We start from the raw sequence: 24,947 nt of genomic DNA on the forward strand, positions 1-24,947 counted from the left end.
TGACAAAAACGATGAGTTTTACATGGGAAGCTGAGGTCATTACTAGCCAAGTGTATTCTGGGATTTTAATCCAGTCTGAATTTGTCATGTTTTATGTAGTGCACGTTTGCATTTGGAAAGGTTATGCCATATTTTAGCTTCTATAAATTGTTCCAGTACAAATCAAATAATGTAGAAATAAATAAATAATACTGTGATGACCTGGCGACTTGTCCAGGGTGTACCCCGCCTTTTGCCCGTAGTCAGCTGGGATAGGCTCCAGCTTGCCTGTGACCCTGTAGAACAGAATAAAGCAGCTAGAGATAATGAGATGATAAATAAATAATATAATATATCCCATCCATACTGGCATGTTGCTAAAGATTATGTTACATCCTATGGGAAAATGGGATCGAAACTCACTTGTTTGTCCCTTTGGTGAATGCTTGTAGAACCCAACAATACAGCCTTTACGTATCAGATACGGTTCCATGTATAACCCCTATACGAAGCTAAGAAGTGTTAAATATTCAAAGAACCACATAGGAACCCATTTTTCTCATGGTGTAGTTGGTAAGATTTGGATATTTCCTGCATTAAGGCTTAATTATGTCTTTGTTTGCTTGTTTATTGTTGATCATTGCTGTTACATGTTAAATATGCCAAGTGGAAGAGAGCAATACTAGCTTAAAAGGCATCTGAGATCATTTCACTTGGAACATCTGGAACTTTTGGTTTGCTTTTGCTGTAGTGTTTATTTCAAGGACAATGGTAGCATTCCTTGCTTGTTGACCTTGCAGAGCTACAAAAGTGTTGTTTCCAGTCCAGTGGTGCTTGTTTCAGCAATACTCTCTTTGGGAAAACCCAGACAGGTTAGGATCAAAACCATGACCTTTTGGTTTGTGGTTTATGGTTCACTGGTTGGGCAATGTTACACTGGTGGCTACGATAGCTGCTTTGTGCATAATAAATAAAAGTACAAATACGTTTTGAAGAAATAGCAAGGGATGTGAATTATTCTGTAACCTTATTTTTTCTTTGTATCCAGTACTTATGTGCTTTAATAACATTTATAGCATACATATCACCTTACAATAACATTGCGGATTTTATTTGCTTGTCTATACATGAAAGGGAGAAGAGAACGCAACCCTTAATTGTCGTTATGAACATTATGAATGCTCACATTTTCATCTTTCATGTCCCACATCCTTTCCTCTTCAGTGAATTGGCTTTTCTGCTTGGCAAATGTTAGTTATGTTTCGTAAAATAGTATATCTTGGGACATCTGTGATTTTATAATAATTTTTAATGCAAATGGATCTCTAGCACTTTGGTTGAAAAACGTTCCATGTTCCCACAGGAAGTTGATAAAGTAAATACATGTCTCAAAATATAAGATGGCAGGCCGAAATGTGAAGGTTTCTCAATGCTTCATGAATGTGAGGATAGTCGGAAAAATTTCAGTCCAACTGCAACTCAAAAATTCTAGAAAAACACTTGAAACTAACCCAAAAAGTTCAGAAACTGGAAAGAAAGACACCTGTTTCTTTTGTGTTTCAGGGTTTATTTTATTTTATTTTATTTGTGTGTGTGTGTGTGTGTGTGTGTGTGTGTGTGTGTGTGTGAAAAACAAGTTTACAGTGGTGTAAACAGATTTTTGATCTTCAATATCTGCCATATGCCTTTCTCCCTCCCAATCCTTACAATATATCTTAAATGATAAATGTTTTCGTACATTGTAGAGAGACTGTATACACTTTCATTTTCCCTTTGTTTACGATAGCCCATGTATGATGAAATTGTTTCATCACCTGAAAATCACTCACTACTGCTGACGGTTATCCCATATAGTCAGCCTGAAAGACCAGAATGAGATTATCATACAACCCCGATTCCAAAAAAGTTGGGACAAAGTACAAATTGTAAATAAAAACAGAATGCAATGATGTGGAAGTTTCAAAATTCCAAATTTTATTCAGAATAGAACATAGATGACATATCAAATGTTTAAACTGAGAAAATGTATCATTTGTTAGGGTTTTGCTGGGATTCGAACCTGGTTCGTTGGTGTGATAATCCAGCAAACCCCCACTAGGCCACCAGGGGGATGACTCAAATGCAGAGGCGTGAGGCGGAAGTAGAAAAAGAATCAAAAGGTTTATTTAAACTATATACACTATATACAGGGCGAAACAAAAGACAAAAAAAAAAAAAACCAAAGAGTATAATCCAAAAGAAAAGCAAAGTGCAAAAATTCAAAAGCTAAGAAGATCAAAAAACACAGTACAAAGGAAACTGGAGATAAACATAACAGCACAGAGACTCCGTGACAAGAGGACTGAACTCAGGGGTATAAATAGACAAACTAATTAAGGACACAGGTGAAGATAATTAGGCAATTAACACAAACACAAAACACAGGAACAGTGGTGGCCTCTAGAGGCCAAAATAAACACGACATGAAAAGGAAATAACAGCGGCCTCTAGAGGCCAAAACAGTCCTAGTCCTAACAGGACCCCCCCCTCTAGGAGCGTCTCCTGACGTTCCCAGGGCGATCCGGATGGGCCGAATGGAAGTCCCGACATAGTTCTTTATCAAGGACATCCCGAGCAGGAACCCAGCAGCGCTCCTCAGGACCATAGCCCTCCCAGTCCACCAGATATTGCAACCCGCCGCGGACCCGGCGGGAGTCAAGCAGGCGATTCACAGTGAACACAGTCTGCCCCTGGAAGATGCGGGGGGGTGGGGGGTTCCTAGGGGCAGGGGCATACGTAGACGTCAGTACGGGCCGTAACAGGGAAACATGGAAAGTGGGGTTGATCCTCAGAGTCCGGGGCAACTGGAGCCGGTAGGAGACAGGGTTCACCCTGCGCACCACCTTGAAGGGGCCAATGTAGCGAGGAGCAAGCTTGCGGTTCTCCACCCGCAGTGGAAGGTCCTTAGTGGACAGCCAAACACGCTGCCCAGGGCGGAAAGCATGGGCAGGTCTTCTATGGCGGTTGGCCTGAGTCTGGTTGGTTCTGGAGGTCTGTATGAGGGTCTTCCTGACCTTGCTCCAGGTCTTGCGACACCGTCTCACATATTGGTTGACCGAGGGCACCCCCGCGTCCTCCTCCTGGTCCGGGAACAGAGGTGGCTGGAACCCGAATTGGCACTGGAATGGCGACAGCTTGGTGGCCGATGACTGCAGGGTGTTGTGGGCGTACTCCGCCCATGGCAGCCAGGTGCTCCACGATGTCGGGTTATCCATAGCCAGGCCTCGCAGGGTGGTTTCCAGGTCCTGGTTGAGCCTCTCCGTCTGACCATTGGACTGTGGGTGAAACCCAGAGGAGAGGCTGGCAGTGGCTCCGATGACCTTGCAGAACCCGTGCCACACTCGGGAGGAGAACTGGGGCCCTCGGTCTGAGACGATGTCCTGTGGAAGACCAAAGACTCGGAAGACATGATTAAACAAAAGTTTCGCAGTTTCAAGAGCAGAGGGGAGTTTGCACAGTGGTATGAAGCGGCAGGCCTTGGAGAATCTGTCAACTAAGACCAAAATGACCGTGTTACCTTGTGACTCAGGGAGACCCGTGATAAAGTCGACTGCCACGTGGGACCAGGGACGCCGGGGAATGGTCAGAGGATGCAGGAGACCCTGGGGACGCTGTCGTGGGTTCTTGGTTCTGGTGCAAACCTCACAGGACAGGACAAATGACCTTACTTCCTTCTCCATGTTAGGCCACCAGAAGCGTCTTTTCAGGAAGTCCAGGGTCCTCCGAGCTCCCGGGTGGGCGGTGAGAGGGGAAGAGTGACCCCACTGGAGAACCTTGGCCCGGGCTTGATGTGGGACGTACAAGAGGCCTGGTGGCCCCGTCCCAGGACCGGGGTCCTGGCGTTGGGCTCGTCGGACAGCCTCCTCAATACCCCAGCGGACAGGGGCCACAATCCGGGACACAGGGATAATAGGCCCGACTTCATTCTCCCTGTTAGTGGCAGAGAACAGTCTGGACAGTGCGTCAGGTTTGGTGTTCTTGGAGCCGGGGCGGTATGAGAGGGTGAAGTCAAACCGACTGAAAAACAGGGCCCACCTAGCCTGTCAAGGGTTCAGTCTCTTGGCTTGCTGGAGGTACTCCAGGTTCTTGTGGTCAGTCCAAACCAGGAATGGATGTTGTGCTCCCTCCAGCCAGTGCCTCCACTCCTCAAGGGCCAGTTTGACCGCTAGCAGTTCTCGATCCCCCACATCGTACCGGGACTCAGCAGGACTCAGGCGGTGGGAGAAGTAAGCGCAGGGGTGCAGCTTTCCTTCCGAACGTTGAGAGAGCACCGCGCCGACACCACTGTCCGAGGCGTCCACCTCCACGATGAATGGTTGGGAGGTGTCCGGGAGAACCAGAATGGGTGCCGTGCAGAAGCGGTCCTTGAGGTCTTTGAACGCCTTTTCTGCCTGAGGAGACCAGCCATAAGATCCACCTGTCCCTTTGGTGAGGTCAGACATGGGTGCTGCCACAGAACTGAAGTTCCTGATGAACTTGCGGTAGAAGTTAGCGAATCCTAAGAACCGCTGAACCTCCTTAACGGACTTGGGAGTAGGCCAATCCCGGACGGCCAGGGTCTTGGCAGGGTCCATTTGGAGTTGGCCTGTCCGTACAATAAATCCCAGAAAGGAGACCTCGGGAACATGAAATTCGCATTTCTGGGCCTTGGCGAACAGATTGTTCTGTAGCAGCCTCTGGAGAACCTGGCGGACATGGTGGCGGTGCTCCTGCACGGTCTTGGAAAAGATAAGGATGTCGTCGAGGTAGACAAAAACGTATAGGTTAATCATGTCCCTTAAGACGTCGTTGATTAGGGCCTGAAAAACAGCTGGTGCGTTGGTGAGTCCGAAGGGCATCACCTGGTATTCATAGTGCCCAGACGGGGTGTTAAAGGCAGTCTTCCACTCGTCTCCCTGTCGGATACGGATGAGGTGGTATGCGTTCCGTAGGTCCAACTTGGTGAAGACGGTGGCGCCTTGGAGCAGGTCGAAAGCAGTGGACATCAGCGGAAGGGGATATCGGTTGCGCACAGTGATCTTGTTCAGGCCCCTGTAGTCAATACATGGTCGAAGCCCCCCATCCTTCTTGCCGACAAAGAAGAAGCCGGCACCAGCAGGTGAGGTGGAGGGTCGAATGAACCCAGAGACCAGAGCATCTTTGAGGTATTCCTCCATGGCCTTGCGTTCTGGCTGAGAGAGTGAAAACAGTCTGCCACGAGGAGGGGTAGTCCCAGGGAGCAAGTCGATGGCACAGTCGTAGGCCCGGTGCGGAGGAAGAACGGCGGCCCTGCTCTTGCTGAATACCTCCTTGAGATCCCAGTACTCTGTGGGAACTTGAGATAACTCGGTGAGATCAGGGGGCTCGGCAGGAGACACAGGAGAGCTAGAGAGCAGACAAGAGGCATGGCATGCAGGGCCCCATTCCACAACCTGGCTTGTTACCCAGTCTATGCGAGGGTTGTGGCGAGTAAGCCAAGGAAGGCCTAGAATAACTGGGAACTCAGGTGAAGGAATCAGGTGCAGGGATATTTCTTCCTTGTGACCTTGAGACTGGAGGAAAACTGGAGAAGTAACTTGGGTGACTCTTCCATCACCTAACGCTTGGCCATCGAGGGCAGACACAGACAGTGGGACTTCAAGAGGTGCAGTCGGAATATTGATGCTTTGGGCGAAGTGAATATCCATAAAGTTCCCAGCCGCCCCTGAGTCTATCAAAGCTTGACAAGAGTGGACAGACTCACCCCAGGAGATGGAGACCGGGATGTAGATTCCTTGGCCAGGGAGTCCGGGAGAGAGGGTAGGCCCCGTCACAACCCTCCCTCGGCTGGACGGGGCAGTCCTTTTCCCAAGAGTTCGGGACATGATGCTCGGAAGTGACCAGGCTTGCCACAGTAGATGCAGCACTTGTCCCTCCTTCTGCGCTCCCTCTCAGATGCGGAGAGGCGAGTACGACCCACTTGCATGGGTTCTGGACAGTCACTGAAGGAGGTAGACGGTCTCCAGGTAGAGGTAAGGAGGCTGGGGGGGCTCAAGGCTTGGTGGCGTTCTCTCATCCTGTTGTCCAGACGAATAGCATGTGAGATGAGGGTTTCGAGGTCACTTGGGCATCCAATAGAGGCCAGACCGTCCTTGATGGGGTCAGACAGACCATGGTGGAAGGCTGACACCAGGGCAGTCTCGTTCCATCCACTTACTGCTGCGAGTGTTCGGAACGAGATGGCGTAATCTGCGACGCTTCCTCCTTGCCGGATGGACATGAGCTTTCGGGCTGCGTCGGTACTGATGTCTGCCTGATCGAAGACCCGAAGCATCTCTTCAGAAAACAGCTGGAAATCAAAGCACTCAGGTCCCTGTCTTTGCCAGATAGCAGTAGCCCAGGCTCGCGCCTTACCAGCTAATAAGGTGATCACAAAGGCAATCTTGCGGCGATCCGTAGTGTAGGTGGTAGGCTGAAGCTCAAAGGTGAGTTGACACTGGGTAAGGAACTCTCGGCACTCACTGTGCTTGCCGTCATACCTCTGTGGTGCAGGAAGGCTGGGTTCGCGAGGTGAAGAAGGCAGCATTGCAGGAGGCACTGGAGCAGGAGTGGGAGCTGGATCAGGAGCAGGAACTGGATCAGGAGCAGGAGATGCAGGCAGAGATGTCAGCTGTGCCAGGGTTTTCCCAATTTGCTGAAGCAGTTCCTCGTGGCGAGCGAGGGCCTCACGTTGGCTGGTGAGCGTACGTCCATGAGCGTCCATGGTCGCTCCGAAGCGTGTCAAAGCTGCCATAATTCCCTGAAGGTTGGCCGGGTAGACAGTTGAAGCAGCCTCTGCTGAGTCGGTCATGACGGAGTCTTTCTGTTAGGGTTTTGCTGGGATTCGAACCTGGTTCGTTGGTGTGATAATCCAGCAAACCCCCACTAGGCCACCAGGGGGATGACTCAAATGCAGAGGCGTGAGGCGGAAGTAGAAAAAGAATCAAAAGGTTTATTTAAACTATATACACTATATACAGGGCGAAACAAAAGACAAAAAAAAAAAAAACCAAAGAGTATAATCCAAAAGAAAAGCAAAGTGCAAAAATTCAAAAGCTAAGAAGATCAAAAAACACAGTACAAAGGAAACTGGAGATAAACATAACAGCACAGAGACTCCGTGACAAGAGGACTGAACTCAGGGGTATAAATAGACAAACTAATTAAGGACACAGGTGAAGATAATTAGGCAATTAACACAAACACAAAACACAGGAACAGTGGTGGCCTCTAGAGGCCAAAATAAACACAACATGAAAAGGAAATAACAGCGGCCTCTAGAGGCCAAAACAGTCCTAGTCCTAACATCATTTAAAGAGAAAAATTAGGTGATTTTAAATTTCATGACAACACATCTCAAAAAAGTTGGGACAAGGCCATGTTTACCACTGTGAGACATCCCCTTTTCTCTTTACAACAGTCTGTAAACGTCTGGGGACTGAGGAAACAAGTTGCTCACGTTTAGGGATAGGAGTGTTAACCCATTCTTGTCTAATGTAGTTGCTCAACTGTCTTAGGTCTTTTTTGTCGTATCTTCCGTTTTGTGATGCGCCAAATGTTTTCTATGGGTGAAAGATCTGGACTGCAGGCTGGCCAGTTCAGTACCCGGACCCTTCTTTATACGCAGCCATGATGCTGTAATTGATGCAGTATGTGGTTTGGCATTGTCATGTTGGAAAATGCAAGGTCTTCCCTGAAAGAGACATCGTCTGGATGGGAGCATATGTTGCTCTAGAACCTGGATATACCTTTCAGCATTGATGGTGTCTTTCCAGATGTGTAAGCTGCTCATGCCACACGCACTAATGCAACCCCATACCATCAGAGATGCAGGCTTCTGAACTGAGCACTGACAACAACTTGGGTCATCCTTCTCCCCTTTAGTCCGAATGACACGGCGTCCCTGATTTCCATAAAGAACTTCAAATTTTGATTCGTCTAACCACAGAACAGTTTTCCACTTTGCCACAGTCCATTTTAAATGAGCCTTGGCCCAGAGAAGATGTCTGCGCTTCTGGATCATGTTTAGATATGGCTACTTCTTTGAACTATAGAGTTTTAGCTGGCAATGGCGGATGGCACGGTGAATTGTGTTCACAGATAATGTTCTCTGGAAATATTCCTAAGCCCATTTTGTGATTTCCAATACAGAAGCACGCCTGTATGTGATGCAGTGCCATCGAAGGGCCCGAAGATCACAGGCACCCAGTATGGTTTTCTGGCCTTGACCCTTATGCACAGAGATTCTTCCAGATTCTCTGAATCTTTTGATGATATTATGCACTGTAGATGATGATATGTTCAAACTCTTTGCAATTTTACACTGTCGAACTCCTTTCTGATATTGCTCCACTATTTGTCGGCACAGAATTCGGGGGATTGATGATCCTCTTCCCATCTTTACTTCTGAGAGCCGCTGCCACTCCAAGATGCTCTTTTTATACCCAGTCATGTTAATGACCTTTTGCCAATTGACCTAATGAGTTGCAATTTGGTCCTCCAGCTGTTCCTTTTTTGTACCTTTAACTTTTCCAGCCTCTAATTGCCCCTGTCCCAACTTTTTTGAGATGTGTTGGTGTCATGAAATTTCAAATGAGCCAATATTTGGCATGAAATTTAAAATGTCTCACTTTCGACATTTGATATGTTGTCTATGTTCTATTATGAATACAATATCAGTTTTTGAGATTTGTAAATTATTGCATTCCGTTTTTATTTACAATTTGTACTTTGTCCCAACTTTTTTGGAATCGGGGTTGTACATGGTACCACATAGAAACCATAAAGATGGTTGTGGATGCTCTTCCTTGGATAGCCTCACGACTGCAATGGCTAAAAACAGTTTGCACTCAAGTCTCCATCACTGAACAGTTAATAACTCTAGTTCAATACAATAGACTTGAAGTTAAAACTATAATGATTTCAGAAATGACTCGGATGCTCATACTCATAAGTTGCTCATAAGCTCATAAGTTCCTGTTTCCACAATTGCACTTTTTACAATGTAGTATACAGTTACATAAGGGAAATTATTTATAAGCAAACTATCCAGTATTGCCCAGATGAGTATGGGTTCCGTTTTCAGTCTAGTTCCTTTCATGGTTTCTTCTTCATGTAACATCAGGAAGTTTTCCTTTCCACCATCGCCTCTGGCTTGTGCATAAGGCTATGATCACACGACAGCTTGCAATAGGTTATCAATAAAAACAAGGCGTTTTGGTGGTGATGCTTCCCCCGAGCCTTGAGAAGTATTCCCAAACCCATTTGCGAGTATTCACTACTTAGTTAGCAGACGCAAACATTGCCACCAAATTTTAATGCATGCATTGAAATTTTCCGCGATGTTTTTGGCCACTCACTAGATTGGGACACACCAAAAAACAACTCGCAAAGCTGAGAGAACATTCACTGTGCATTGCATGATTGGTGGTGATGCTACCAATCTTTCATCGCCAAGTATTCTCAAACCTGTCGCGAGCTGTAGTGTGAACAGGGCCTTAGGGATAATATATATATATATATATATATATATATATATATATATATATATATATATATATAAGTGCTGTCAAGCGATTAAAATATTTAATCGCGATTAATGTCGCGACTGTCATAGTTAACTCGCGATTAATTGCAATTTAATCGCACATTTTTGTCACATGAAAAACCATGTAATTCTCTTATCAGCATAAAAAAGTGAATGGGCTTGCTCACCATTCGAACTACGGGGGTACTCGGGGGATCCGAGATCCCCTGAAACAGACATGAGATCCCTTGAAAACATGATTTGGGAAATGTTGGGGGGTCTCTAAAATATTGGCAAAATGATGTTTATTGACATAGCAATCGTGTGTAACGGGAAGCATTTGCATATCCGAAGTGAGTGCGCGATGGAGATCCGCGCTCTGAGACAAGCACAAGCACCCCCCCAAGGGAAAAAAAAGGGACCCCCCAAAAATATCGGCATAGTTCGAACACTGGTTGTACCAATGTTTTTTTTTTTTTATTGCAGAGCATAACACGTCTTGTCACAGCCACTGCAAAGTGGGGCTGGAGCCGCCGATGGGAAAACGAAACCTAAGCCGAGCACCGTGGCTCTTCGGGGGAGGGCAGAGGACTCTGGCTGTGTGGGGCGTGGCATCATGTCACAGAGCGTTAATCTCGCGATAAAAAAATTATCGCCATTAAAATTGAGTCAAGTTAACGCGTTAATAACGCGACATTTTTGACAGCACTAATATATATATATTCAAATTCAAAACACTTTATGTGTCCCCTAGGGGACATATATATATATATATATATATATATATATATATATATATATATATATATAAATATAAATATATAAATATATATATATATACACACATACATACAACCCCGATTCCAAAAAAGTTGGGACAAAGTACAAATTGTAAATACAAACGGAATGCAATAATTTACAAATCTCAAAAACTGATATTGTATTCACAATAGAACATAGACAACATATCAAATGTCAAAAGTGAGACATTTTGAAATTTCATGCCAAATATTGGCTCATTTGAAATTTCATGACACCAACACATCTCAAAAAAGTTGGGACAGGGGCAATAAGAGGCTGGAAAAGTCTATTGTCTCATTATCTCTAGCCGATTTATCCTGTTCTACAGGGTCGCAGGCAAGCTGGAGCCTATCCCAGCTGACTATGGGGGAAAGGCGGGGTACACCCTGGACAAGTCGCCAGGTCATCACAGGGCTGACACATAGACAACCATTCACACTCACATTCAGACCTACGGTCAATTTAGAGTCACCAATTAGCCTAACCTGCATGTCTTTGGGCTGTGGGGGAAACCGGAGCACCCGGAGGAAACCCACGCGGACACGGGGAGAACATGCAAACTCCGTACAGAAAGGCCCTCGCTGGCCACGGGGCTCAAACCTGGACCTTCTTGCTGTGAGGTGACAGCGCTAACCACTACACCACCGTGCCGCCCGGCTGGAAAAGTGAAAGGTACAAAAAAGGAACAGCTGGAGGACCAAATTGCAACTCATTAGGTCAATTGGCAATAGGTCATTAACATGACTGGGTATAAAAAGAGCATCTTGGAGTGGCAGTGGCTCTCAGAAGTAAAGATGGGAAGAGGATCACCAATCCCCCTAATTCTGTGCCGACAAATAGTGGCGCAATATCAGAAAGGAGTTCGACAGTGTAAAATTGCAAAGAGTTTGAGCATATCATCATCTACAGTGCATAATATCATCAAAAGATTCAGAGAATCTGGAAGAATCTCTGTGCGTAAGGGTCAAGACCAGAAAACCATACTGGGTGCCCATGATCTTCAGGCCCTTAGACGGCACTGCATCACATACTGTACAGGCGTGCTTCTGTATTGGAAATCACAAAATGGGCTCAGGAATATTTCCAGAGAACATTATCTGTGAACATAATTCACCGTGCCATCCACCGTTGCCAGCTAAAACTCTATAGTTCAAAGAAGAAGCCGTATCTAAACATGATCCAGAAGCGCAGACGTCTTCTTTGGGCCAAGGCTCATTTAAAATGGACTGTGGCAAAGTGGAAAACTGCTCTGTGGTCAAATGAATCAAAATGTGAAGTTCTTTATGGAAATCAGGGACGCCGTGTCATTTGGACTAAAAAGGAGAAGGACAACCCAAGTTATCATCAGTGCTCAGTTCAGAAGCCTGCATCTCTGATGGTATGGACTTGCATTAGTGCGTGTGGCATGGGCAGCTTACACATCTGGAAAGACACCATCAATGCTGAAAGGTATATCCAGGTTCTAGAGCAACATATGCTCCCATCCAGACGACATTTCTTTCAGGGAAGACCTTGCATTTTCCAACATGACAATGCCAAACCACATACTGCATCAATTACAGCATCATGGCTGCATAGAAGAAGGGTCCGGGTACTGAACTGGCCAGCCTGCAGTCCAGATCTTTCACCCATAGAAAACATTTGGCGCATCATAAGATGGAAGATACGACAAAAAAGACCTAAGACAGTTGAGCAACTAGAGTCCTACATTAGACAAGAATGGGTTAACATTCCTATCCCTAAACTTGAGCAACTTGTCTCCTCAGTCCCAAGACGTTTACAGACTGTTGTAAAGAGAAAAGGGGGTGTCTCACAGTGGTAAACATGGCCTTGTCCCAACTTTTTTGAGATGTGTTGTTGTCATGAAATTTAAAATCACCTAATTTTTCTCTTTAAATGATACATTTTCTCAGTTTAAACATTTGATATGTCATCTATGTTCTATTCTGAATAAAATATGGAATTTTGAAACTTCCACATCATTGCCTTCTGTTTTTATTTACAATTTGTACTTTGTCCCAACTTACAGTGTATATATATATATATATATATATATATATATATATATATATATATATATATATATATATATATATATTTTCCCTCTGTAAAACTGCTTTGTAACAATGTCCATTATTAAAATAGCTGTACAAATAAAATTGAACTGAATTGAATAATGAAACCCATAGCAAGAAGGCTCTGGGTTCAAACCTTGTAGTCAATTGGGGCCTTTCTGCAAGGATTTTGCATGTTCTTCTCATACCTGCGTCGGTTCCTTCAGGTGCTCCGGTTTCCTTCCATCATCCAAAGATATATGAATTAGGTCAAATGTCTGCTCTAAATTGCCCATAGATGTGAATGTTTTATTATTAACCTTTATTTTACCAGGTTAGTCTCTTGAGATATAAATCTCTTCTCCAAGAGAGGCCTGGCCAAGATGGCAGTACAGATAGTTTCATAAAAAAACATAAAACAATCAAACCTTAAAAAAAACACACAAAAGACATAAAACAAATAAAGAACATTACAAACATTAAAAGGCGTCACCTAAAACATCTAATTAAAACATGTGCAATTATGAGTGGACTTGTGCTCTAAGGCTTTTACATAACCTATAAAATCATGCAAGGGGATGAAGCACTGTAATCTCAAATCTTTTTGCAGATCATTCCAAGCGGTGGGTGCAGCAAACATAAATGCTTTTTTGAACAACTCTGTCCGGGCTTGAGGTACATTCAATAAAATAAAGTCATGAGACCTCAAACAACGTGAGCTCTGTTTAAAAGAAAGAAGCTCAGAAATGTAACACGGGAGTCTGCCAATTAAGGCCTTGTACAAAAAGATATAAAGGTGAGAGAGCCTGCGAGTTGACAGTGAGGGCAAGTTTACATTGGAATAAAGTGTGCAGCGATGAGTGAGAGGTCTGGAGTTTGTAATAAATCTTAAGGCACCATGATACACCGCATCCAACATATGGAGAGACTGAGTTGGGGCGTTCATATAGAGCAGATCACCATAATCGATGATGGGTAAAAACGTTGCATCAACTAGCCTTCTTCTGGCACATGCAGTAAAACAGGACTTATTCCTATAATAAAACCCTAGTTTTAGTTTTAGCTTCTTAACTAGGTTCTGTATGTGAAACTTAAAAGAAAGGTATTCATCAATTAAAAATCCAAGATATTTGTATGATGTAACTGCTTCAATTGCGTGACCCTGAGTAGTAGAAATAGTAAGGTCAGACTCTTTCCTTCTTGAGTTTGAGAAAACCATTAATTTGGTCTTATGAGCATTAAGAACCAGCTTTAGTTGATGTAACTGTGCTTGCACTCTATCAAAAGCAATTTGCAGATACTCAAAGGCCTTCCTCACAGTAGCCGCACAGCAGTAGATGACTGTATCATCTGCATAAAAATGAAACGTTGCATTCTGAACATTTTCCCCCACACAGTTTATATATATAGTAAATAGCAGTGGTCCTAGCACCGAACCCTGTGGGACTCCTTTGCAGACTGATACAAATTGTGACGTCAAGCCTTCAGCTTGGGTAGCCTGAGTTCTATCAGTCAGGTAGTTCACAAACCAGCTCACAGAGTGCTGAGACATTCCTATACCAACAAGCCTCTTAACTAACATGTTATAGTCGACTGTATCAAATGCCTTAGAGAGATCAATGAAAAGAGACACACAATGTTTCTTATCATCAAGTGCTTTGACTATATCATTTACCACTTTAATAGCTGCAGTTGTTGTGCTATGATTTTTCCTGAAACCAGACTGATGCCTGGATAATACTGACTGAGTGACTAGGTACTCTTTCACTTGCTCACTGATTAATGATTCATATACTTTAGCCAAGGCTGAAAGTTTAGATATGGGTCTGTAGTTATTGGGCATGGCTGGGTCACCTCCTTTTAAAAGTGGTAAGACATAAGCAGATTTCCATACCTTGGGGATTATGTTAGTGACCAGTGAAAGATTAAAAATATGTGTAACAGGTTCAGCTATAATATCTGCTGCTAATTTCAAGAAGAAAGGTTCCAAATGATCTGGACCAGCAGGTTTTCGGGGATTTAATTCTCTCAGGGCTTTGTGAACACTAGAAATAGAAAAGGGGCTAAAACAGAAACTATTGTCAACAGTAGTAAAAATATCTGTTTCAGTCTCCAACCCCACAGGGGTTACAGAATCAAACAAGAATCCAGAGGATATAAAATGTTCATTAAAACAGTTTAACATTTCTAATTTGTCAGAACTAGTCACACCATCCATGACCAAGGACGAAGGAAGACCTGTTGTGAGTGTGAATGGTTGTTCATCTCTGTGTTAGCCCTGTGATAGTTTGGCTACCTGCTCAGGGTGTACCCCACATCTTACCTGAAGTCAGATATGATTGGCTCCAGTGACCCTGATGGATAAATGGTATAGATAATGGATGGATGGATAATGAAATATTCATGCAAAGGTTATAAATATGTTATGTTGCCTCAATGTAAACTTTTACTAGCCATTCTTGCATAAGAAAGCAGTACTCAGTCAATTACTATGCTTATGCCATGACAATCCAGTTGGCTAATGGAACTTAATCTGCTATAATTGCGAAGCTAACCGCCTTGTGTGGTAATATCAGTTTCATTATGATTCTGCCAGGCAAAGCAGATGTCCCTCTGGTACTTGGAATCCTACATGAAAGGCCTGTCCACTATTGTCCACTACACTGTCCGCAGAGGAGAGTCCATATTGTTGCCATCTGCACGCATAACATGGACACCAGGAGATGAAAAGAGCTGAAATAAACCTTCTAGAAAGGAAGCACACCACTCTGACAATATTAACAAGTCTCTCAGGACTTAAAGAGGGGTTCACAAAGCAAACCAGGCTGAAAATAAGCCAAGGCTTCTGAACAGTGACCTCCACTTTTTTACAGCAGTTGCACACCACAGCTAGCCAACAATTAAAACAGTATAATAAGGGCAATTGTGCTCATACACTCATGAGGATTACGGTTAGTTTTTGATTGTTACTTTGGTCTCACAAGTACCAGTCAAAAGTTTGGAAACACCTTCAAATTCGATGTTTTTCTTTATTTTAATTAACTAAAAGACACTTCGTGTCTTAAAGTAATGACTGACTGTTATTTCTCTTTACTTAGTTGAGTGGTTCTTGACATAATATGGATTACTACAGTTGTCGAACAGGGCTATTTACTGTATTTTTATTATTTACTCTTTACTGGTTGATGGTGTCAAATGCATTAAGAAGGCAAGAAATTCCATTTTTGACAAGACACACCTGTTAATTGAGAAGCATTTCAGGTGACTACCCCATGAAGCTGTTTCAGATAATGCCAATAGTGTGCAAAGCTGTTATCAAGGTAAATAGTGACGACTTTGAAGAATCTAAAAGATGAAACATGTTGTTTTTTTAACACTTTTTTGTTTACCATATAATTCCATATGTTCCATATGTTATTTCATAGTTTTGATGAGTTCAGTATTGTTCTACAATGTTGGAAAAAAATTAAAAAATAAAAACATCAAATTTGAAGGTGTTTCCAAACTTTTGACTGGTACTGTATATACCCAGGATTTCTTATCTAAATAAAACTATTTTTCCTTCTTCCAATTTACAGAGCTAAAGTAACTTGCTGAAAGTGTCCAGCTTCTGCATTTGTACTCTTGGAAACTGTAAAACTCAGAATGCAACAAAATGCCTTTTGCCACTTAAAAAAAAAAAGCAAATAAAAGCAAACAGAACATGGTGGATGTATCCAGCTGGTCTGGACAACACATTCTCCACGAACCTTCAAGTCTAAACCGCTTCCCTCAAGTGCGACCTCATGCTGCTCAGCAATCTTCGTCTTTCAAAGCATCAACCTCTTCTGCCATCTGTTTTGCAGATGAAAGAGAGCAAGATGAAAAGTGGAGTGGCTCTTGTGCTTTTTTATTTATTTATTTCCATCCCCCCCCAAAGCAATTACAGCCAGTTTGGGTGACTGACTGCTGCGGAGTCATCTCGCATCTCAGTCAGCCCTTTTTATTTTGAAGTGTCATGCCGCTAGATGTTTTTTGAAATGATGCAAATTTAATCTTGTGTTATTTGGATTACATTGACCATTCTTCATCATAGCAACTCAAAGGCCAGAGCATTAGACTCACTGCAAAAATAGATTTCTTAGGCTTTATTTTACAGGTGCACTGCTGGCGTTGTCGACAAGATGGATCTTAATATAATATCATAAAATATGACTTTCTGAATGCATAAGCTGCTTGTTTGCTCAGGTTTTATTTCCTGATCATTTATTTTCCAACCCAGTCTCATAGAAAAAAAAAATTGCATACAACTTATGTGAACCATTATATTAAATATAATAAATATCAGCTTCTGATGCTATTTGAATACAATCAGTAGGTATCAATAGATACATTTGCCTCATTTTTTAAACCTATTGGGCCATATTCAGAGTTGGTGACTTAGGCCCTGGTCACTACAGCTCGCGATGGGTTTGCGAAATACTTGGCGATGAAAAATTGGTAGCATCGCCACCAATTGTATGATACACAGTGAATGTTCTCTGAGCTTCACAAGTTGTTGGTTTTGTTTTGTTTTTTTGTTTTGGTGTGCCTCTGCCTTGTGAGTGGCCAAAAACATCATGAAAAATTTCAATGCATGCGTTGAAATTTTGTGCTGATGTTTTGGTCAGCAAACTACAGTAAGTGGTGAATACTCGCAGATGGGTTTGGGAATACTTCTCGAAGCTCAGGGCAGCATTGCCACCCAACATTTCATTTTCATTGATAACCCATTGCAAAGCATCGTGAGTTGTAGTGTGATTGTAGCTTTTAAGTCCAAAAATTAGGTCAATATCTACGCAGGATCAAGATGTTGTGCATTCTGAGATGCTTTTCTGTTCATCGTGGGTGTATGGAGTTACTGTAGCCTTCCTGCTAGATCAAACCAGTCTGGCCATTCTCCTCAAGACTTTTCTTCCAACTGGATGTTTTTTTTTGTTTTTTGAACCCTTCTGTAATTCTAGAGGCTGTTGTGGGTGAAAATCTCTGGGGATGGATGGGGATTGCATCTCCAATCAAGGTAGTATTGCTGCAACCATCTAAAGGAATGTGATGAAGTAAAAAGGTACAGTATATTAAGTTAAATCTACATCTACAGATGATACATATAATTCACTATAAATAATCACTGAGTTGAAACAATCAGGACAGAGACTATACAATTGAACAACAGCTGTATCTCACATATATCAAAAAGTGCCAACACTTTACATAAGGGTGGTGATCAGGCTGTAGAACACTTACGTGAGCCTTTTTTCTTTTACAACTGACATAAACCTACATAACCATCAAGCAAGGTTTAGTACAAAAGATGGTAGACTGGTCATTTTTTTAATCTTATATGTGAAGCTGATATAACACTTGAATTAATTAATACGGTATGCAGTAGATTTCTCTGTTTCTTGACAGAATTACATTAAATGTATAGAATACAATGTTACATATTTACAGCATAATGAAGTATACTTTCTAGCATACTTTTTAGTATATTTTAATTAGATACATACTATGTTTTTGAGGATAGTTACAGCAACAGTATACTATAGTCCCAAAGGTCAAGATTACATCTCTGGAGTTTCCATCTTTAGTGACATAAATGAGGTTTTCTTTTTTTTTTTTTGTATTTAAAATCAGCCAGAATTAACAAAAGAAAATAAATCAGTTTTTCAACTGTATACTACGTAGAGAAAATTAAAAACAGTTTTCTACAGCTATTTCTTCAAACAGATGATTATCATCATTATATTACTTGATTAAACAGTGATATGAATCTATCTATTTTAAGTTCGTTTCTTAAGACAAGAAACTTCTTGTCTTAAGAAATGAACTTAAAATAGCTTTAATAGTTAGACATAATGAACTTCCACTACATAGTGATATGAATCCTTGCGCTTCCATTCATCCCTGACCTGCCAACTTCATCTAACTACAGTATGCACACAGTTTTTAGCACACACACACGTCTGCACACACACACACACACACACACGTCTGCACGCGCACACACATGCTTACACAATGCATAACCCTCTTTCATATTGTCTTATCAGCCTTACTCTCTTTCTCACTTTCTCACTCTCACTTTTCTACAGACTAAACATTTTATCCCTGAACTTGACACGCTGTGACTCTTCACATTCTGAATATAGTTTATTGAGCTAAATTAATGCTATAGCCATGATTAATATACCTCTTTTGCTAATTACAAATATTAGCTAATTAAAAAAAGCTGCCCAACATGCACAAATTCTCAAACATTATCGTAAACTGTTTGATCTTCTTTGGCAGTCAGTAACTTCCTTGAGCCATTTGTCGTGTTTCCAAACAATAGGCTATAAGCAGCTACAGAACGTCTTGAATTAAAATCTACATTTTGTACATTAATAAATGAAATGCAGCAATTAGCAGAACTGCTCAATCAATAAGAGGTAATTATGTGATTTAATTTAAAAGGAGGAATGCTACCACCTTGCTACTGAAAAATGTAGTGAGTTAAACTAGCTAGCTTATAGCTCTGTTTGTGATGGTACTGCCTAACTACAACCCTGATTCCAAAAAAGTTGGGACAAAGTACAAATTGTAAATAAAAATGGAATGCAATGATGTGGAAGTTTCAAAATTCCATATTTTATTCAGAATAGAACATAGATGACATATCAAATGTTTAAACTGAGAAAATGTATCATTTAAAGAGAAAAATTAGGTGATTTTAAATTTCATGACAACAACACATCTCAAAAAAGTTGGGACAAGGCCATGTTTACCACTGTGAGACATCCCCTTTTCTCTTTACAACAGTCTGTAAACGTCTGGGGACTGAGGAGACAAGTTGCTCAAGTTTAGGGATAGGAATGTTAACCCATTCTTGTCTAATGTAGGATTCTAGTTGCTCAACTGTCTTAGGTCTTTTTTGTCGTATCTTCCGTTTTATGATATGCCAAATGTTTTCTATGGGTGAAAGATCTGGACTGCAGGCTGGCCAGTTCAGTACCCGGACCCTTCTTCTATGCAGCCATGATGCTGTAATTGATGCAGTATGTGGTTTGGCATTGTCATGTTGGAAAATGCAAGGTCTTCCCTGAAAGAAATGTCGTCTGGATGGGAGCATATGTTGCTCTAGAACCTGGATATACCTTTCAGCATTGATGGTGTCTTTCCAGATGTGTAAGCTGCCCATGCCACACGCACTAATGCAACCCCATACCATCAGAGATGCAGGCTTCTGAACTGAGCGCTGATAACAACTTGGGTCGTCCTTCTCTTCTTTAGTCCGAATGACACGGCGTCCCTGATTTCCATAAAGAACTTCAAATTTTGCTTGGTCTGACCACAGAACAGTTTTCCACTTTACCACAGTCCATTTTAAATGAGCCTTGGCCCAGAGAAGACGTCTGCGCTTCTGGATTATGTTTAGATACGGCTTCTTCTTTGAACTATAGAGTATTAGCTGGCAACGGCGGATGGCACGGTGAATTGTGTTCACAGATAATGTTCTCTGGAAATATTCCTGAGCCCATTTTGTGATTTCCAATACAGAAGCATGCCTGTATGTGATGCAGTGCCGTCTAAGAGCCCGAAGATCACGGGCACCCAGTATGGTTTTCTGGCCTTGACCCTTATGCACAGAGATTCTTCCAGATTCTCTGAATCTTTTGATGATATTATGCACTGTAGATGATGATATGTTCAAACTCTTTGCAATTTTACACTGTCAAACTCCTTTCTGATATTGCTCCACTATTTGTCGGCACAGAATTAGGGGGATTGGTGATCTTCCCATCTTTACTTCTGAGAGCCGCTGCCACTCCAAGATGCTCTTTTTATACCCAGTCATGTTAATGACCTATTGCCAACTGACCTAATGAGTTGCAGTTTGGTCCTCCAGCTGTTCCTTTTTTGTACCTTTAACTTTTCCAGCCTCTTATTGCCCCTGTCCCAACTTTTTTGAGATGTGTTGGTGTCATGAAATTTCAAATGAGCCAATATTTGGCATGAAATTTCAAAATGTCTCACTTTCGACATTTGATATGTTGTCCATGTTCTATTGTGAATACAATATCAGTTTTTGAGATTTGTAAATTACTGCATTCTGTTTTTATTTACAATTTGTACTTTGTCCCAACTTTTTTAGAATCAGGGTTGTACAAATAATAATACCGTATGTGATCATTAACTGAAGCTCTTAATCTGCATCTACATGCTTTTTTTGCATTGTGGTGCTGCACATGATTGGCTGATTGGATAACTGCATGAACATGCCCTTGATCATGCGGGGGGTAATCATGAGGTGGTGTGATAAGGGCACTGATGTCATAGATTTTTGTTTATCACACAGTGTCCGCCATATTGCTGGGCAAACATAAAAATATGGCTGCGGCAGTTAATAAGGAAAACTGAGATGGCTGCAGTCAGTACAATCTCTCTGAAATGATTAAAAATTTATATAATACCAGCAGGTCGCATTACATCGAAGAGCTGAAACATGCAGGCATCACAGATCCATATAACTTACCTACAGATGTATTTATACCACTTGAAAAGTGTATGCAATCCAGCTACCGGATTTGGGACACTACGAAATTCTGAACTATTTAGTATTTGGGACTTGTAAATACACCAGAGATGCTAAAGGCTTATAAAAGTACAGATGCCTACTAATATTTCAAGGCAGGTTTCATGCATGCCGGAATGTTATGGGAAGTTCCTGAGAAAGAAAAAGCCCTTTTTATGACAAGGGTAAGCTCAAACATGCACTTCTAACAGTACTAAACAAGCCAAGGCCAAGACTGAACATATTTTATGGTGTTTAGCCGAGTCTACATTATCAGTACATAACAAACATGCCAAGCATTAGGTCTAATGAAACATCACGTCCAAAGCTCACATCCAGATATACATTTTAACATTCATGCATTTGCCATTTGGCATGGTTTTTTTTTTTTTGTAGTGTAGTAGAGCTGCTAAGTACAGTATGACACGCTTGTGTATGTCCCACTAGACTGTACTGAGTAGTGTCAGACCATGCAACCTGTTAAAAGCTTTACTATGTATGCAGTGTTGTAGTTGAGTCATTAAACTTTGAGTCTGAGTCCAGTCTCGAGTCCCCAGTGTTCAAGTCTGAGTCAAGTCCAAGTCATTAAAGAAAATTTCGAGTCGAGTCCACTATTAATCCGAGTCAATGACGATTGAAGTTCAAGGTTGTCCCCATCGTCTCCTCAATAGTTTTTCTACATACATATGGAACACATAGCACTGCATTTTTTCCCACTGCACAAGAAGTCTGTATAAGCAAAGAGGACAATCCTAGGGGCTTCTCTCCAGGCGTTTTAGCACCATTGTACCTGAACATGACGTATGAACAGGTGAATGTGCATTCTCTTGCATGAAATTAGTATAAAAATTAATGTATATATAAATATCTTATGCCAAATTATTATGGCATGTTACAAAAAAAAAGAAAGAAAAAATCAGAGTCCTCATCTCCAATTTACAAGTCCAAATACAGTTAATGTACAAGTCCGAGTCCAAGTCCAAGTCATCAGTGCTCAAGTCCAAGTCAAGTCACGAGTCCTTAAAATTAGGGCATGAGTCAGACTCGAGTACTACAAGCCTGCTATGTAGACCAAAGTTCTGTCCATGTTACACTAACTTACGGACTTGTTGAATGGTCACTTGAGTACACCTAGGCTCGATCTAGATCTATGGGATTTTTATAACTGAATGGCCGTAAGCTAGAAAAAGTGTTAAGAGAAATAACAGGTGCGCAGAGCTTTCTTACTAACCTGATATAAAATGTTGTCCATACACAGGAATGCTTTGTTGGCATCCAGTCTTCCTCTTTAACTGCAGCACGCCATTTTTCTTGTCTTTCTGGGTCTGCCTGGAAGCAGTGAAAATTTAAACCAGGCTTATCTTATCTCCACATCTGTTATTACATCCAAAAGCACTACAGGTCTCTGGCATTGTTCTTTTAGACGTAACTTGCTTGCCTGGCAACATGGCCACATAAACAAATCCACAGTTACGATGACAGCATGTGAAAGGCCCCTATAGTTAGTCATTCCATTGCGAGAAACCAAAAAATGCAAAATTCTCTGTCTTTCCAGTGTCAGAAAACTCCTCCAGTAGAGACTCCTTCCATCAATGTTCAATAAACATGTCTTTACAGAATATATTAACTTCACAACATCAACATTTATACACTTTTCTTCATTAAGTAACATTTTTTTAACCTGTTAGTTATTGTGCTTGAAGGAGAACTGAAGGCAATTTTTTTATAATCAAAATTCTGTTTATCTCATTTTATTAAATATAGGCATGCATTTCTGACAGCCATTTTGTCACTGCTATAGCAAGTTATGAGTGTTTGAAATATGCTATGTAATATATCAGTCCTTATGTCAAAGCAATGGCCATAAACGAGATTCATTGAGACCTGTGCGAGACATCATAGGACGGAAGTAAAACGTACATCTGCCAACATTGTCAAAAGATGCACACTCCCTCTTTCAAATGCTGATGTAATCAAGCCAGAAGTTTTGTTTGTTTTGATAGCAGTAAGGAAAGTTTGAAGAAAGTAGGCAAATTGTCATTTAAACTTGTTTTTGTGCAATATTTCATTTGGAAAACAGTTCATTTGGTGGAATAAATGTGACACAAGATGTCGAGGACACCTGACTGACACTTAACATTTCGAAGTCTCGCACAAGTCTTGTGAAGATCGTGTGTATAAGTGACACCTGCTGTGGACCAAACAAACTACATTCAACACGGCTAAAAACCGAATAGGCTGATAAGTATATTTAAATCGCAATTAGTTGCCAATACGAGTCACAATATAAGGTTACTAAAACCAAAAACGTAATTGAATAACACGTTAAATAAGAAATAAAGCAAGTTTAAAAATGAATTCAATTCTTCTTTAAATTAGGGACATGTCCGTCATGCAAGTCCCTTGACATTAGTTGTTACTACAGAAATGATAATATATCAGAACAAATATATTAATATAAACCTTATAGCCAGCTGCTGGTATAGAAAATGAATCAACGTTGTCTTTCTGACCAATTACAAGGTAGAATCGAGAATTCAACAGCCCTGTAGTACAATAGAAATAAATAACCTAGAAGTCTTCCCTTCAATCTGTCAGATTCTGTGGTTGTCCTTGATATGACAAGACAGGGCATACTATGGAGATCATAGTTTTCTATCCAGCCATATTTAATAAAAGCATAACTGTGATTTGCTTTGAATCTGCACCAGAAGTGCCATCCTTATTGTTGTCTATTATGACCATGACCACAATGACAGTCCATGACCAGACACACCCAAAACCCTGTCCTGTTACAAGCCTAGATCTGACTGCACTGGCACCTTCAAATTGCTTTTCTTCCTCTTTATTCTTTCTGGTCCCAAGTAACACTTAGTATGGGACAAATTCACACAGCCAACCAATGACCAGATGGTATCAAAGCGTGTCTTGCTATTTCAAGACAAAATAGGAAAGTCTCTGTTTTCTGAGGGTGTGCATATGTTTCCTTGGGTCAGACCCAGAGAGACAAGTCAAGAGCAGATAGTCCTACTATCCTGACAATTCCTAAGTGAGGACATCATTGCCGAAGAGATTTTGCTCCCTCTGTCAGTTTCCTTTCAGTGCACTTGTTTCTTCCCATCAAGGGGACTAAGGGTAGAACCTGAATGAACTTAATACAAATCTTTTGTCCTCTGAGGATCAAATCAGATAATGGAATCTCTCTCTGCAGAGGTAAAATGGGGGGAGAAGAGAGATTGGACAGTTTGCTTGTCTAAATGGCATTTCAGTGTGTCTTTCATGCATTTCCTAAGGGTCAATATCTAATTACGGATAAAATGCTAAGATTAAGTGGTCCGAAACAAAAGAATCTCAGTCTACCATCTCTGAGCACCTTGACTTTAGGTTTTATGGATAAAAGCAGGATACTCATCACAGGAGCAAGTTGTAAATGCAGGTTTGTATTCACTTGAACCCCCAAATCAAGGTATGCATAGTCAAAAATCTTATTGGTGCATATAAAAGTTAACTCCTGCTAGTGTGTCTCTTGAGCTCTCACTTCAGGAGAGTGTGCCCGTTAACCATTTAGTGGCATTATCATTAATTTTTATTTAAAATTCCATAAAGTGTGTACATTCTCTGATACAGCACAACAGCTGTTGGCCACTCTAATAAAGCTTTCAGGTTGAGTTAGAGCTTTAATTTGGTAAGTACACACTCACACTGTGTGCAAGGGCCACTGCAGACAGAGAAAGGAGATGTGTTAAGAGTGAGGCTATTAACGTCACAAACATTCTCCATCACCAAGCACCAAGCACTTTCCTATCAGGCTTTCACACTTGTACACATGCACACTTTCTGAAACACACCAATGGACATGCATTAGAGTCAATTAAAATAATTGCTTAATCAATTGTTTGCTGCAGTCGGCACACTACATGGGGGTCAGAGAGCGGGAAAAGAGATGTGATTGCAGTCCTAATTAGCAAGATGAGTTTCACCT

The sequence above is a fragment of the Neoarius graeffei genome, chromosome 3 (assembly GCF_027579695.1).
Source record: "Neoarius graeffei isolate fNeoGra1 chromosome 3, fNeoGra1.pri, whole genome shotgun sequence".
NCBI classification, from domain to species: domain Eukaryota; kingdom Metazoa; phylum Chordata; class Actinopteri; order Siluriformes; family Ariidae; genus Neoarius; species Neoarius graeffei.